Consider the following 13,036-nt stretch of genomic DNA (forward strand, 5'->3'; position numbering starts at 1 on the left):
TGTACAAAATAGAGGACTTACCATCATTTAGAGGATAGAATGGGGGAGACAGGTAGACAGACAGAATACTGCATGCTCAGTGCCACCACAGGCCAGCTGCGGAAGCTCGAAAATCAACTTCTAGTCCAGTCGTGGTAATGGTGATTGTAGGGGGTTATTCCAGAGGAGGTGGTTTCTAATCTGACTGGGAGTTAGCCAAGCAAGAGAAGTGGTGAGAATATCCAGGCAAAGGCAAGACCTATGAGGTGGAGTGGGAAGAGGAAGAGGAAGGGAGAGTGGTAGCTGGAGAGATGAGCATGAGCCACATTTAATCTTCTCAACAACTGAATAAGGTGGGTGTTTGTCTTCCCACCCTGCAGCTGAGTAAATCAAGGCTGAGAGTGATGTGAGAAAGTGTACGGGGATGTTTGGGAGAATGATTCGGAGATAGGCAAAACCAGAAGATGAAATCAAATCATTTTTGAGAATGATTTTCAAATGGCAAGGAGGGACAGTGAGGTCAGGGACTCACTGGTTAATGACTGGACTCTGCTGGGCCCGTGGTGCCCCTTACTGATGCTTTTCTCCCAGGGATCATCACGTTCACTGCTGATCCATGGTCACAGCGAATACAATATACGCAAAGGGAATAAAATGTAGAGTCTAGATCTATCGGCCTCCAAAGTTTGTGCCCTTTTCTAGTCTAGAAAAAATTATTTTATTTTTGATACTAAGATTAAGCGTGTGGAGACAGTCAGGGTGGCTAAGCTGGTGCACATCCCCTTAGGTCCAAGGTTATGGTAGCTGCAATTTATCAAGAAGCCCAGCTTCCCAGGAGTCTCAGTGACAAAACCCCAAATGCCGGGTTCCACTGCCTATCTTAAAAAGCCTTTAGAAGTAAAACTCTGAAGTGTTAGCAGAGAGGAATATTGGTATGAGAAAGAAGTATTTTGATATTACAAAGCTATCAAGATCTTGGCTCTTTTGAATCACTATAAGGATTTTTCCCCTTAAAAAGATCTTCCACACTACCATGTGTAAAATAGATAGGTAGTGGGAAGCTGCTATACCACACAGGGAGCTCCGTGACCATCTAGAAGAGGGAGACGTGGGCATGGGTGCGGGAGGAGAAGGGATATATGTATACATACAGCTGATTTTTGAGAGTTCTTTGCACTGCAAGGAGATCAACCTAGTCAATCCTAAAGGAAATCAACCTGAATAATGAATATTGGAAGGACTGATGCTGAAGCTCCAATACTTTGGTCACCTGATGTGACTCATTGGAAAAGATCTTGATGCTGGGGAAGATAGAAGGCAAAATGAGAAGGGGGCAGCAGAGGATGAGATGGTTGGGATGGCATCACCAACTCAACGGACATGAAGTTGAGCAAACTCCAGGAGATAGTGGAGGACAAAGAAGCCTGGTGTGCTCAGCTGGACATGACTTAGCAACTGAATTTTAAGATTCAAGCTGTTGTACAGTAGACACCAACACAACATTGTAAAGCAGTTATACTCCAATTAAGAATAAATTTGAAAAAGAGGGTTTCCCTGGTGGCTCAGTGGTAAAGAATCTGCCTGCCAACGCAGGAGATATGGGTTTGATCCCTGGTCTGGGAAGATCCCACATACCGTAGAGCAACTAAGCCTGTGTGTCACAACTACTGAGCCTGGGCTCTAGAGCCTGGGAGCCATAACTTCTGAAGCCTGCAAGCCCTAGAGCTTGGCTCTGAGATAAGAGAAGTCACTGCAATGAGAAGCTCGTGCACCTCAACAGAGTGTAGCCCCGTCCACCTCAACCAGAGAAAAGCCTGCATAGCAACAAAGACCCAGCACAGCCAAAAATAAAGCAACAACTAATAGTAATAATAGAGGTCTCCTAAAACTTCTGTGTTTAAATTGTAGGAGAAAACGAAAATCTTGAAAATTTTTGAACATGATCAAAACTGTCAGTCAGTCAGTTCAGTCACTCAGCTGTGTCTGACTCTTTACGACCCCATGGACTTCAGCATGCCAGGCTTCCCTGTCCATCACCAACTCCCAGAGCCTACTCAAATTCAAGTCCATCGCGTCAGTGATGCCATCCAACCATCTCATCCTCTGTCGTCCCCTTTTCCTCCTGCCTTCGATCTTTCCCAGCATCAGGGTCTTTTCTAATGAGTCAGTTCTTCGCATCAGGTGGCCAACGTATTGGAGTTTCAGCTGCAGCATCAGTCCTTCCAATGAATACTCATGACTGATTTCCTTTAGGATGGACTGGTTGGATCTCCTTGCAGTCCAAGGGACTTTTAAGCATCTTCTCCAACACCACAGTTCAAAAGCAGCAATTCTTCAGCACTCAGCTTTCTTTATAGTCCAATTCTCACATACATGACTCCCACATCCATACATGACTACTGGAAAAACCGTAACTTTGACTAGACAGACCTTTGTGGGCAAAGTAATGTCTCTGCTTTTTGATATGCTGTCTAGGTTGGTCATGGCTTTTCTTCCAAGGAGCAAGAGTCTTTTAATTTCATGGCTGCAGTCACCATCTGCAGTGATTTTGGAGCCCCAGAAAATAAAGTCTGTCACTGTCTCCATTGTTTCTCCATCTATTTGCCACAAAGTGATGGGACCGGATGCCATGACCTTAGTTTTCTAAATGTTGAGTTTTAAGCCAACTTTTTCACTCTCCTCTTCCACTTTCATCAAGAGGCTCTTTAGTTCTTCGCTTTCTGCCATAAGGGTGGTGTCATCTGAATATCTGAGGTTATTGATATTTCTCCCAGCAATCTTGATTCCAGCTTGTGCTTCAAAGAAGCACAAGAAAGCAAGAAAGATCAAAACTTTAAAAAAAGATAAATCTGGCTATTTTCTCCTTTTCTAGGTTGACATTTCTCATAGACAAAGTTCTAGATTAATGAAATGCTCAACTTTTATAGATTCAGCAAATAAGCATTTTCACTAAGAGTGATCCCAACATACTCCATTTATTCTTATCAATGTGTTATCTGTTTATAAATGCTAGTTACCTGACGCAGAAAGTGTGGGGCCTGTGAGATAATTTGTTTAATACATGTAAGGGATTCTACCCTTATGGCAAAACTGTAAAGCAGTGAAGCACAAGATGGTGGCTTTCATCAGCATTTTCCAAAGGTGTCCAAATGTAAAGGAAATGCTATTTACTGGGGCTCCTGGTGCTATTCACCTGGGCCCCCCCAAACTGAATCTGGTCTCCATCACCTCATCTTATAAATCACCTATTGAGCTATGAAGAACATGCCTGCTAATTTAAAGGAAGAAAAAACAGTTATGGGTAACTTCTAGCATGCATTCACTGGGTTCTGGCTTTTCCTGTGGGAGCTCTATGATAAGTACAAACCACTGATTCAGGAAATTGTTGTAAGTGAACAACTTTGTGGGAGCATCTCGTTGAAAGTTGCCTGTTCATACACTGTCTCAAAGAAAGTTCAAACCTAGGGAAAATAGATCAATGTTTTCTTTTTTAAAATATGTTCTTCTTATTTATTTTACAAAAGTAATATGAGGACAGTGGGTAGAACTTGGAAAATACAGAAAAGCCCAAAATAAAAAATATCTAAATCTATACCATCCTGAACCTGGAGATAACCACCTTTAACATATCCTTTCAGCCTTTTTTCTCCATATTTAGATTTAATAAATGGTAGCATACAGTACATATTATTTTAGAAGCTACTTTCTACTTACCAATTTTGTGACCATTTCTCACATAAATAAACATTCTTTTATAATGTGATTCTTTACAGCTACATAGCATCACTTCTAGGGATGCACCTTAATTTACACACTCACTTCCCGATTCTCAGACATGTAGGTGCTTCCAATTATTTGCCCACAACTATTATGCTACTTTTAATCACCACTATAGTTAATGTCCTTAGAAATGCATTCTGCTGGTTCTTTAGTGTAGACTCCTAGAAGTAGAATCGCTGGATTAAGCCTCACTATGCACACTGAAGCATTATGGTACACATGGCCAAACTGTCCTTCTGTCCCTACCTTAAGTGAAGTGAAAGTTGCTCAGTCGTGTCCGACTCTTTGCAGCCCCATGGACTATACAGTCCATGGAATTCCCCAGGCCAGAATACTGGAGTGGGTAGCCTTTCCCTTCTCCAGCAGATCTTCCCAACCCAGGGATCGAACCCAGGTCTCCCACATTGCAGGTGGATTCTTTACCAACTGAGCCATAAGGGAAGCCCCGTACCTACCCTAAAGTTTGCTCCAATTCACACTCCTACCAGACAACTAGGCTCCCCAAAATAATAATTTTTACATAAGCCTTTTTCCAGGACCAGAACTAACCCTGCCAACGTTTTGAAAAAGAAAACGGCAAATTTTGTATCTAATGTTTCCACTTTTCCTCATTATTGAGATTTTCTTTCTTATGTCTTAGTCTCTTCCTAATTTACCATCCAAGCCTAGTGTAAAGTAACTAATACACTCATTACATCCAAGTATCCATAACTAAGCGGCTTGCCTGGTAGCTCAGATGATAAAGAATCCGCCTGCAAAGCAGGAGACCCAGGTTCAGTCTCTGGGTTGGGAAGATCCCCTGGAGAAGGGAATGGCTACCCACTCCAGTATTCTTGCCTGGATAATTCCATGGACAGAGGAGCTTGTGGGCTACAGTCCATGGGGTCACAAAGAGTCGGACATGACTGAGAGACTAATACTTTCACATCAATGACTACTGAGATAAAATATTATATTATATATTTTAATTAGAAACAAAAACCAAAGCAAGACATCTCTTATAAGGTTTCACTTCATAGTCAAGCTAAAGATGAGTTCCTGTGAGGTGGAGAAAGTCCCAGAGGTAGTACAAGAGAGGCCAGGTTTTCTCTGATGTCCATTTTTGTTTATTGAAGTATAGTTGATTTACAATGTGTTAGTTTCTGGCATACAGCAAAGTGACTCACTCATATATATATTTCAGATTCTTCTCCATTGTAGTTTATTGCTGTACTCTTCCTCCTAATGCTGCCCTTTGGCAAGTCTCCCTTTTAGAGGAAAATGAAGTTCACAGCCTCTTTTTTCTCCCCACAACTCCTCAGGAAAATTTTGGTGTTTTCTGCTAAGTCTGCTCACCCGACCACTCATGATTATGAATTCAGTGGAGTAAACCATGCAGAGAAGTCTGGAAATGGTATAAGAGAAAGGGAAGAGCAGAGTGGATGTGCAGCTGAGAGTGGATTTGAGGCTATGAGGAAGAAAAGACAAGGGAGTGGATTTCAGAGGAAATCTGGTGACATTTTTGAGAAGGGAAAAGTTTGGGGAGCTAATAAGAACAGAAGTTGAGGAAGAGGATTTTTTTGAAGTTTTTTTCTATTCAGTTTCCATGTAATGCCTTTGGATACTTTCCTACATGTCCATTGGTTTCAGTTAAACTTTTCTATTGGATTCATAATTCTTTGTAACATTGTCAAAAACCAGACCACAAGATGTTTGGGGTTTATAGAATTTGCAATAGCAGTGAGTCTCTAGAGCTTGACTATATTTACGTATAGTAAATAAGAGCTGATATCTAAGTCTATATTTGTATTTATAAGGTGATTTTAATTGTTTCCATAAAATCTTCCCCAAAGTGTAATTTAAATAGACATAACCCTGAAATAGAAATATGGGCTGCCATCCATTTGGGCTGCCTCATGGACATGTTTTGATTCATAGAAGAGTATGTGCCAAAATCAGTCAGCTCAGTTTGGCATTTGTCAAATGTCTAGGATGAGTCAGGCACTATGTCTGACACTTAGGGGAATAAATGTGACTGATATATTGATCCAACATGAACAGTAGGTTATAATCAAAGCAAGATTTTATTTTTATCTTCCTCTGACCTTTTAAAGTACATTTGGTAGAGAAATACATGCTGAAACTTCTGAAGCCTCTGATGAAAACTTGTCCTCTTCATCATCTGGCTGATGTCCCCTCAGTCCTTTGTTCCCCAAAAGTCTACATCACACATGACTCTCAATGCTCAGGGCTCATCTCCCAGGTAATCCTATTGGTGGGAACTCATTATGGCTCCAGGGTATCTGGCCTGTTGGACAAACTCATCTATTCCTTATTTTATGAAAAGAGTTCTTGTTGTTGCTTAGTCACTAAATTGTGTCCAGCTCTTTTGAGACCCCATGGACTGCAGTGCACCAAGCTCCTCTGTCCATGGTATTTCCCAGGCAAGAATATTGGAGTCAGTTGCCATTTCCTTCTCCAGGGGATCTTCCCAACCCAGGAATCAAACCCATGTCTCCTATACTGCAGGTGGATTCTTTACTACTGAGTCACCTGGGAAGCCCTGTGAAAGAGTGGTGACCTCAAATGCATATTATCTTTTTCTTTCTCTCTCTCTCATTGACCTGTTCTATGCTATACATGCTGTGCTAAGTCATTTCAGTCAGGTCCAACTCTTTGTGACTCCATGGACTGTAGCCCACTAAAGCCCCTCTGTCCACAGGATTCTCCAGGCAAGAATACTGGAGTGAGTTGCCATGCCCTTCTCCAGGGGATCTTCCCAACCCAGGGATCAAACTCACACCCCTTATGTCTTCTGCATTGGCAGGCAGGTTCTTAACCACTAGCACTGTCTGGGAAGCCCGTATGTTCTAGATTACATTAAATTTCTTAAGTATGACTTTGTCTATAGTCCATGGTGTCCCCACCATGCCACAACTTTGGGCTTTGTGTGTTGGGAGGGGGAAGAGTATGTGCTCATAGCAGAGGAAAAAGTTTTTTTCTCCTAAGAAATAGCATCACAAATCTTCTCTTTCCACTTTGATTCCTTTTTATAGTCCTTCATCTGATTGAGGTAGCTAAGAATCATGGAACTGGTTGTCAAAGATTCCGTTTTTAAACTCTACAGAGTGATGTGGTGTCTCAGTTTGGTATGCAGCATCTATTGTATCTTGAATCTCAGTTGAAGCTTTAAATTTAACATCCTATTATTACACAAAAACAAAAAGGTGCAGTTCCTGTTCTTGAGAAATTGAAAGGAGATTAAAGAAGACACAAATGTATAAATGGATCATTCTAATACAATATGAAAAGTGTCAGACAGAGAAATGTACAGGGTTGATAAGGGCAAGGAGACAGCTTCTAATACACATTGCCACTATTGAGGGAGGCCATACACAAGAGAATAAGGAGTCTGTGTAGCCTGCAAGTGAGCTGAAAGAACGTGGTATCTTCTTAGGAACTTCAGAGCAAAGGCTACTGATTTGTCCCCCAGTTACTCAAGTGCCTGGAAAAATGATTAAATTATGGGTCTGGGGTAATACTGCATAATTGGCTAAAGTGGATAGAAAAAGGATCCTTTTTTAAGGATTTGAAAGGAAGCCCAGAAATCTTGGCAGACAAATGTGAAAATAGTTATGCTCTCTGAATCTGCCTTGAGGTATTGTGGAAACAGGGCTGGTTCTGGAGCCTGGACTACTCAGATGTGCCTCATGTACCCCTTGGCTCCATGGCATCAGTGACCATATAGAGGGCATCTGGACACGCACAGCCCCAGACAGAAGTGGAGAGGGAGCATGAGGGCCCATCCCCCACACCTGCCTTCTCACTCTGCATTCTCCATTCTACCCAGTTCTTTCTTTGCCTTTGGAATGAGTAGTTCATTGCATGTTCCCAGCCCCTAATCCCGGCATAAAAGATGACATTATAAGATTGCTTGGAAAATAGCAGAAAAATCTAGGAATGAATCTGTTCCTCTAATGTTTTCTTTTTCTTTTCATTTTTCCTTTTCTGATTTGATGGTTTTCTTTTGTATTATAACATGCTTGAGTTCCTTTCTTTTTGTTTTTTGTGAATCTATTGAATGTTTTTGATTTGTGGTTACCCTGGAGTTCAAGTATGTTGACTCATAACTATATCTACTTTCTTTAAACTGATAGTCACATAAATCCAAACACATTCTAAAAGGTACATTTTTTTATACTCCCCTCACCCACATTTTGTGATTTTGATGTCCTATTTTACATCTTCATACTTATCCTTTTGCTGATAATTACAGTTATAGTCGCTTTTACGAAAATTTTTGGTTTTTTTTTAATCTATATACTGGTTTATTTAAGTGATCTCAATACTTCTATATATTTACCTTTCCTATTATGATTTTTCCTTTTCCTATGGATTTTTGCTTCTTTTCTCTTCAGAGAAGACCTTTGAATATTTCTTCTAGGGTAGATTTAGTATTGTTGAATTCTTTTAGTTTTTGCTTGTGTGAGAAAGTCTCTATGTCTCCTATTTTAAATGATTATCTTGCTGGGTAGAGTATTCTAGGTTGCAGGTTTTTCCTTTTCCTTTTCATGACTTTGAATATATCATGCCACTCCCTTTTGGCCTGCAAAGTTTCTGCAGAGAAATCAGCTGATAGCTTAATGGGGTTCCTTTGTAATTGACCCTTTGTTTTTCTCTTGTGGCCTCTAGAATCCTCTCTTTAATTTTTGCCATTTTAATTATGGTGTCTTGGCATCCATTGGTTTGGGTTCATCTTGTCTGGGACTTTCTGTGCTTCTTGTACCAGGATATCTGTTTCCTTCTACAGGTTTGGGAATTTTTCAGCCATAATTTATTCAAATACTTTTTCAATCCCCTCTGCTCTTTATTCGCCTTCTGAAAGCCCTACTATGTGTAGGTTGGAATGCTTTATATTACTATATTATCCCACAGATCGTGTATGTTGCTTTCATTTGTCTTTCTGTTTGCTGTTCTGATTGGTTTCCATTATTCTATCTTCCAGATCACATCTTTTTTTTTTTTTCAATTTTTTTTTCTTCTATGTCATTTAGTCTGCTATTCATTGCTTCTAGATTGATTTTTATCTTGGCATTTGAATTGTCTAATTTTGATTGGTACACCTAGACTTTCTCACACAAGATTGGTTTCTAGTTCCTTATCACAGTTATCTGCATTTCTATTGATAATCTTTCTTAATTCCTTTAACATTTTTATAACCTCCTTTTTGAACTGAAGTTCTAGTATAGACTGGTGAGCTCTGTTTCATTCTTTGTTCTTTCAGGGGATTTCTCTTGTTCTTTTCATTGAGAGCAGTTCCTCTGCTTTTCCATTTTACTTAACTTTCTCTGTCTCTGTGAATTTAGGAGAAAAAGTTACCTACTGTGGCCTTGAAGGGTTGTTTTTATGTGGGAGTATCGCTGTATAGACTGTGTGAATCCAGTATCTTTGGTTCAAGGCCTGGTTTGGGTGTACATTCCAGCCATGTCTTTCCTCAGTGTGCTGGCCATCATCGTCTTGGTAGGGGTCACAACCAAGAGCCTGGCTGGATGTAGGGGCAGGGCCCCCTCACTGCTCCGTGACTGTCACCACACTGTTGGGAGGCAGGGTCTGCTCCCCAGTTGTTGCAGTAGAAGCCCCAAGTTCAATCAAGCTCCATTGCCCTTGAGTATATGCCTCGTCCTGAAGGAAGTGACGACTGAAGCAAGTCAGGCCTGCACGGTCGCAGTGAACCCACACACAGAAGCAGCCCAAGGTCATTCTCTTTCTCTGTTGTCCTCACCCCAAACCTAGTGCTGGGCTGTGGTGCAATGGGGCTGGGGGCTCAGGTGCTGTGCCTGCAGGTACTGCGGGGCTACGCTGCCACGGGGGACCTGGGCTGCCTCTGTGGCAGACCTCTCCCAGGGTATGTCCGCCCCGATCTAGCACCAAGCTGCAGTGTAGGGTGAGTGGAGCCTGAGCGATCCCACTGGGAAATGAACTACTGCCTGCTCCTGCCCAGGGCCTATCTGCCTGAGACTCCATCCCCAGCCACTGTGCATTCCTGTGGTGCCAATGTCTGCTGTGTCCAGGCCCTCCCCTGCCATGCATGCTGACAATAGGCTCCACGGCTCCCCCTGGGCCAGGCCCTCCTGGCTGTCTCCACACAGCTAAGTCAAGTCCTCTCCCAGGGCTTGTCTGCCTAAGATTCAGCATTTAGCTGCTGTGTTTTCTTGTGGTACTGCCCACGATATCTGCCAGGTGCGTGCACTGACCATGTCTGGCTGGCTCACTCGCTGCCCGCTGTGTGTGCTGACACCCATCTCTGCTGTTCAGTTCCATCACACCCCAGGTGCCCTGGTTTGTCTCTGCACAGGTAGACCAGATCTTTGCTCGCATTTGCCAGACTGGGGTGTGGAGCGAGCCGAACCAGGAGGTTCTCTTCGGATTGGGAAGTGCAGCAAGGAGGCTCTCTCCCTGGTGGTTCTCCCACAAAAAAGAAAAAAAGAAGGAAGAAAGCAAAATGCACTCTCAGCCCAGGCCACAACAAATTTCAGCAAATGGAACCCCCTGACCTGACCAGTAGCTCAGGTCTCTCTCTTCCCAGATTGTTAGCAAACCAGCACGGGCTTTCCACACAATTAGAGTCTAGGTTTCTCCAGCTCCTCTGTCTGAGGGGATTTCCCAGCAGGCGAGCGGTCTCCCCTGGTGGGGTCTGCCCCTGGGGATTTTCTCTTCCTTAGAGATCCCTCAGGGGCACCAGTCCCATACTGAGGTCTTTTTTTTTTCCCTATCTTACACTGTTACGTGGAGATCTATCTTGCAGCTTTGTTTGTACAGGAAATGTGCCAGTTTCCAGCGGCTTTTCTCTGAGAATTGTTCCACACGGGGAGTATATTTTTGATATGTTTGTGCGGGGAAGTGAACTCCCCCTTCTCTACCCTCTTGATCCTCCATCCCCTCTTTTATATTTATCTTTGTTTCTCCGCACTATACCATGTGTATTTCTTCCATTCTTACTTTGGATTAACTATTTCTCTCTTCCAGTTGTAGTCAATCTACTACTTAACCTGTTCAGTAAGTTTGAACTCAATTATTTATTCTTTATTTCTATATATCTGTCTGGTTCTTTTTCAAATTTTTCTAATCAGCTTTTTTAGTCTCTCGTTCCTTACTCGGGCTTGCCTTCCCTCTTCCATTTAACAAATTTGAAAGGCTTATTTTATAATCTGTTATCTAGCAGTTTCAATATTCAAAGTCTTTTCATTCCCAATCTGTGGCTTGTTTCTACCAACTTTTGTTCATGTTAGTTTTTTCTTTGTGTACTTAATAATTTTTTTATTATGAACTGATTTGGGGGAATTTCATTTGCAGAAATTTGTTGGAGCCTGGGTTGAGAGTGTATTTCTTTCTCTTCTTCTTTTTTTCTTTTTTGAGGTGGGAAAATGATTTTATCTGTACAGATATGTGTGTGTGTGTATGTGTGTGTGTATATATATATATATATATATATATATATATATATATCTGTTCAACTGAAGTTTGTACAGGTCTATATATACATAGGCTTCCCTAGTGGCTCAGTGGTAAAGAATCTACCTGCAATGCAGGAGACATGGGTTTGATCCCTGGGTGGGGAGGATTCCCCAGAGGAGAGCATGGCAACCCACTTCAGTATTCTTGCCTAGAGAATCCTATGGACAGAGGAGCCTGGCAGGCTACAGTCCACGGGCTCATAAACAGTTGGACATGACTGAAGCAACTTGGCACACATGCATATATCCTTTTAAAAATTATTTTCCATTATAGATTATAACAAGATATTGAGGATAGTTTCCAGTGCTATACAACAGATCTTTGTTGGTTATCTACTCCATATATGTTAGTGTGTATATGTGAATCCCAAACTCCTAATTTATCCCCCCCACTTTCTGATAACCATGTTTGTTTTCTGTGTCTTGTGAGTCTCTTTCTGTTTTGTAATTAAGTTTATTTGTGTTGTATTTTAGATTCCACATATAATAGGTATCAAGGGATATTTGTCTTACCCTGTCTGACTTACTTCACTTAGTATGATCATCTCTAGGTCTATCCCTGTTGCTGCAAGTGGCATTTTTTCATTCTTTTCTATGATTGAGCAGTACTCCATTGTGGATATATGCCATATTTTCTTTATCCACTCATCTGTTGGAGAGTATATGTCTTCCGAAATATTTCCTTCAACTTCTATCAAGCATCGAAACTTTACCTGCTAGGAACTCTTTAAACTTGGTTCTTGGTTTAGGATTCTTTGGGGCTGGATGTGTTGTGAATTCAGGCTTCTAAACTGCATGATGACTGAACGATAATATAATATACCCAGACTCAGGGGAGTAATTTTTTTCTCTTCACTCAAAATTAAGACCAACTGAGTCTACTGTCCTTTGGGGAAGTAGGGATCCTCGCTTACCTGAGTCTCCAGTTGGGGCCCCTGGCTTGTGTGGTCCCTTAGCTTTGTCTCTGTGTTCTGTATGACTCTTAAGACAGAAGCTTGTGGTCACAGGGAAGCACAGCCAGCCACTGTTCAGCACTCTCTTGCCTCCCTGGATTCATGTGTCTCCTTCATTGTCAGCCTCTGTACATCTCACTTCTTTTTCTTGCTAGCAAAAGCAAGTGTTCAAAAATAACATGCATGTGGTTTTGCTTTGTTTTATTCAGCATTTTAAACACTTATAAAGTAAGATGGTTATTTTTAATATATCTGTATTCACTGTCGCTAGAAAGTTAAATTTTCATCCTCTGCACAGCTCCTTTAAGGACTTCTCTATTTCATAAGTCATTCATGGAGAGAAATTATATTGGAGTTTAATTGATTAGCAATGTTGTGTTAGTTTTAGGTGTACAGCAAAGTGATTCGGTTATACATATGTGTGTGTGTGTGTGTGTGTGTCTGTGTGTGTGTGTGTGTACGAGTGTATCTATTGTTTTTCAAATTCTTTTCCCATTTAGGTTATTACAGAATATCAAACAGAGTACCCTGGGCTATACAGTAGGTCCTTGTTGGTTATCTATTTTTCTATTTATTTATTTATTTTTTTTTGGTTATCTATTTTAAATACGGTAGTGTGTACATGTCAACCCCAAACTCCCAATATTTTCTTTTAAAAAGGGAAGATAAACGATTTCTGCCATAATTGGATGCTCAAAAGTTAAGAATGTGTTAGTTTCCCTTAGTAATACAGTACTGATATTTAATTTAACCATTACTTCAACAAGTTTTAAATACTATGTGCTAGACACTCGGAGGGAAATGTTTTCTAAGGTGGAGCACTTATTCAAC

At 41.3% G+C, this 13,036-nt stretch overlaps 1 protein-coding gene and 1 long non-coding RNA gene across 6 annotated transcripts in view; one reads left to right on the forward strand and one right to left on the reverse strand.

Moving 5' to 3' along the window:
• The window catches only part of VTCN1 (V-set domain containing T cell activation inhibitor 1), a 68,809-nt gene that overhangs the window by 15,258 nt on the left and 40,515 nt on the right, over positions 1-13,036 (forward strand). The gene's annotated exons all lie outside the window — the stretch shown is intronic.
• Positions 1-13,036, reverse strand: part of LOC139182153 (uncharacterized) — a 46,774-nt gene that overhangs the window by 542 nt on the left and 33,196 nt on the right. The window lies entirely within an intron of this gene.

This window comes from Bos indicus, chromosome 3 (genome assembly GCF_029378745.1).
Source record: "Bos indicus isolate NIAB-ARS_2022 breed Sahiwal x Tharparkar chromosome 3, NIAB-ARS_B.indTharparkar_mat_pri_1.0, whole genome shotgun sequence".
NCBI lineage: Eukaryota > Metazoa > Chordata > Mammalia > Artiodactyla > Bovidae > Bos > Bos indicus.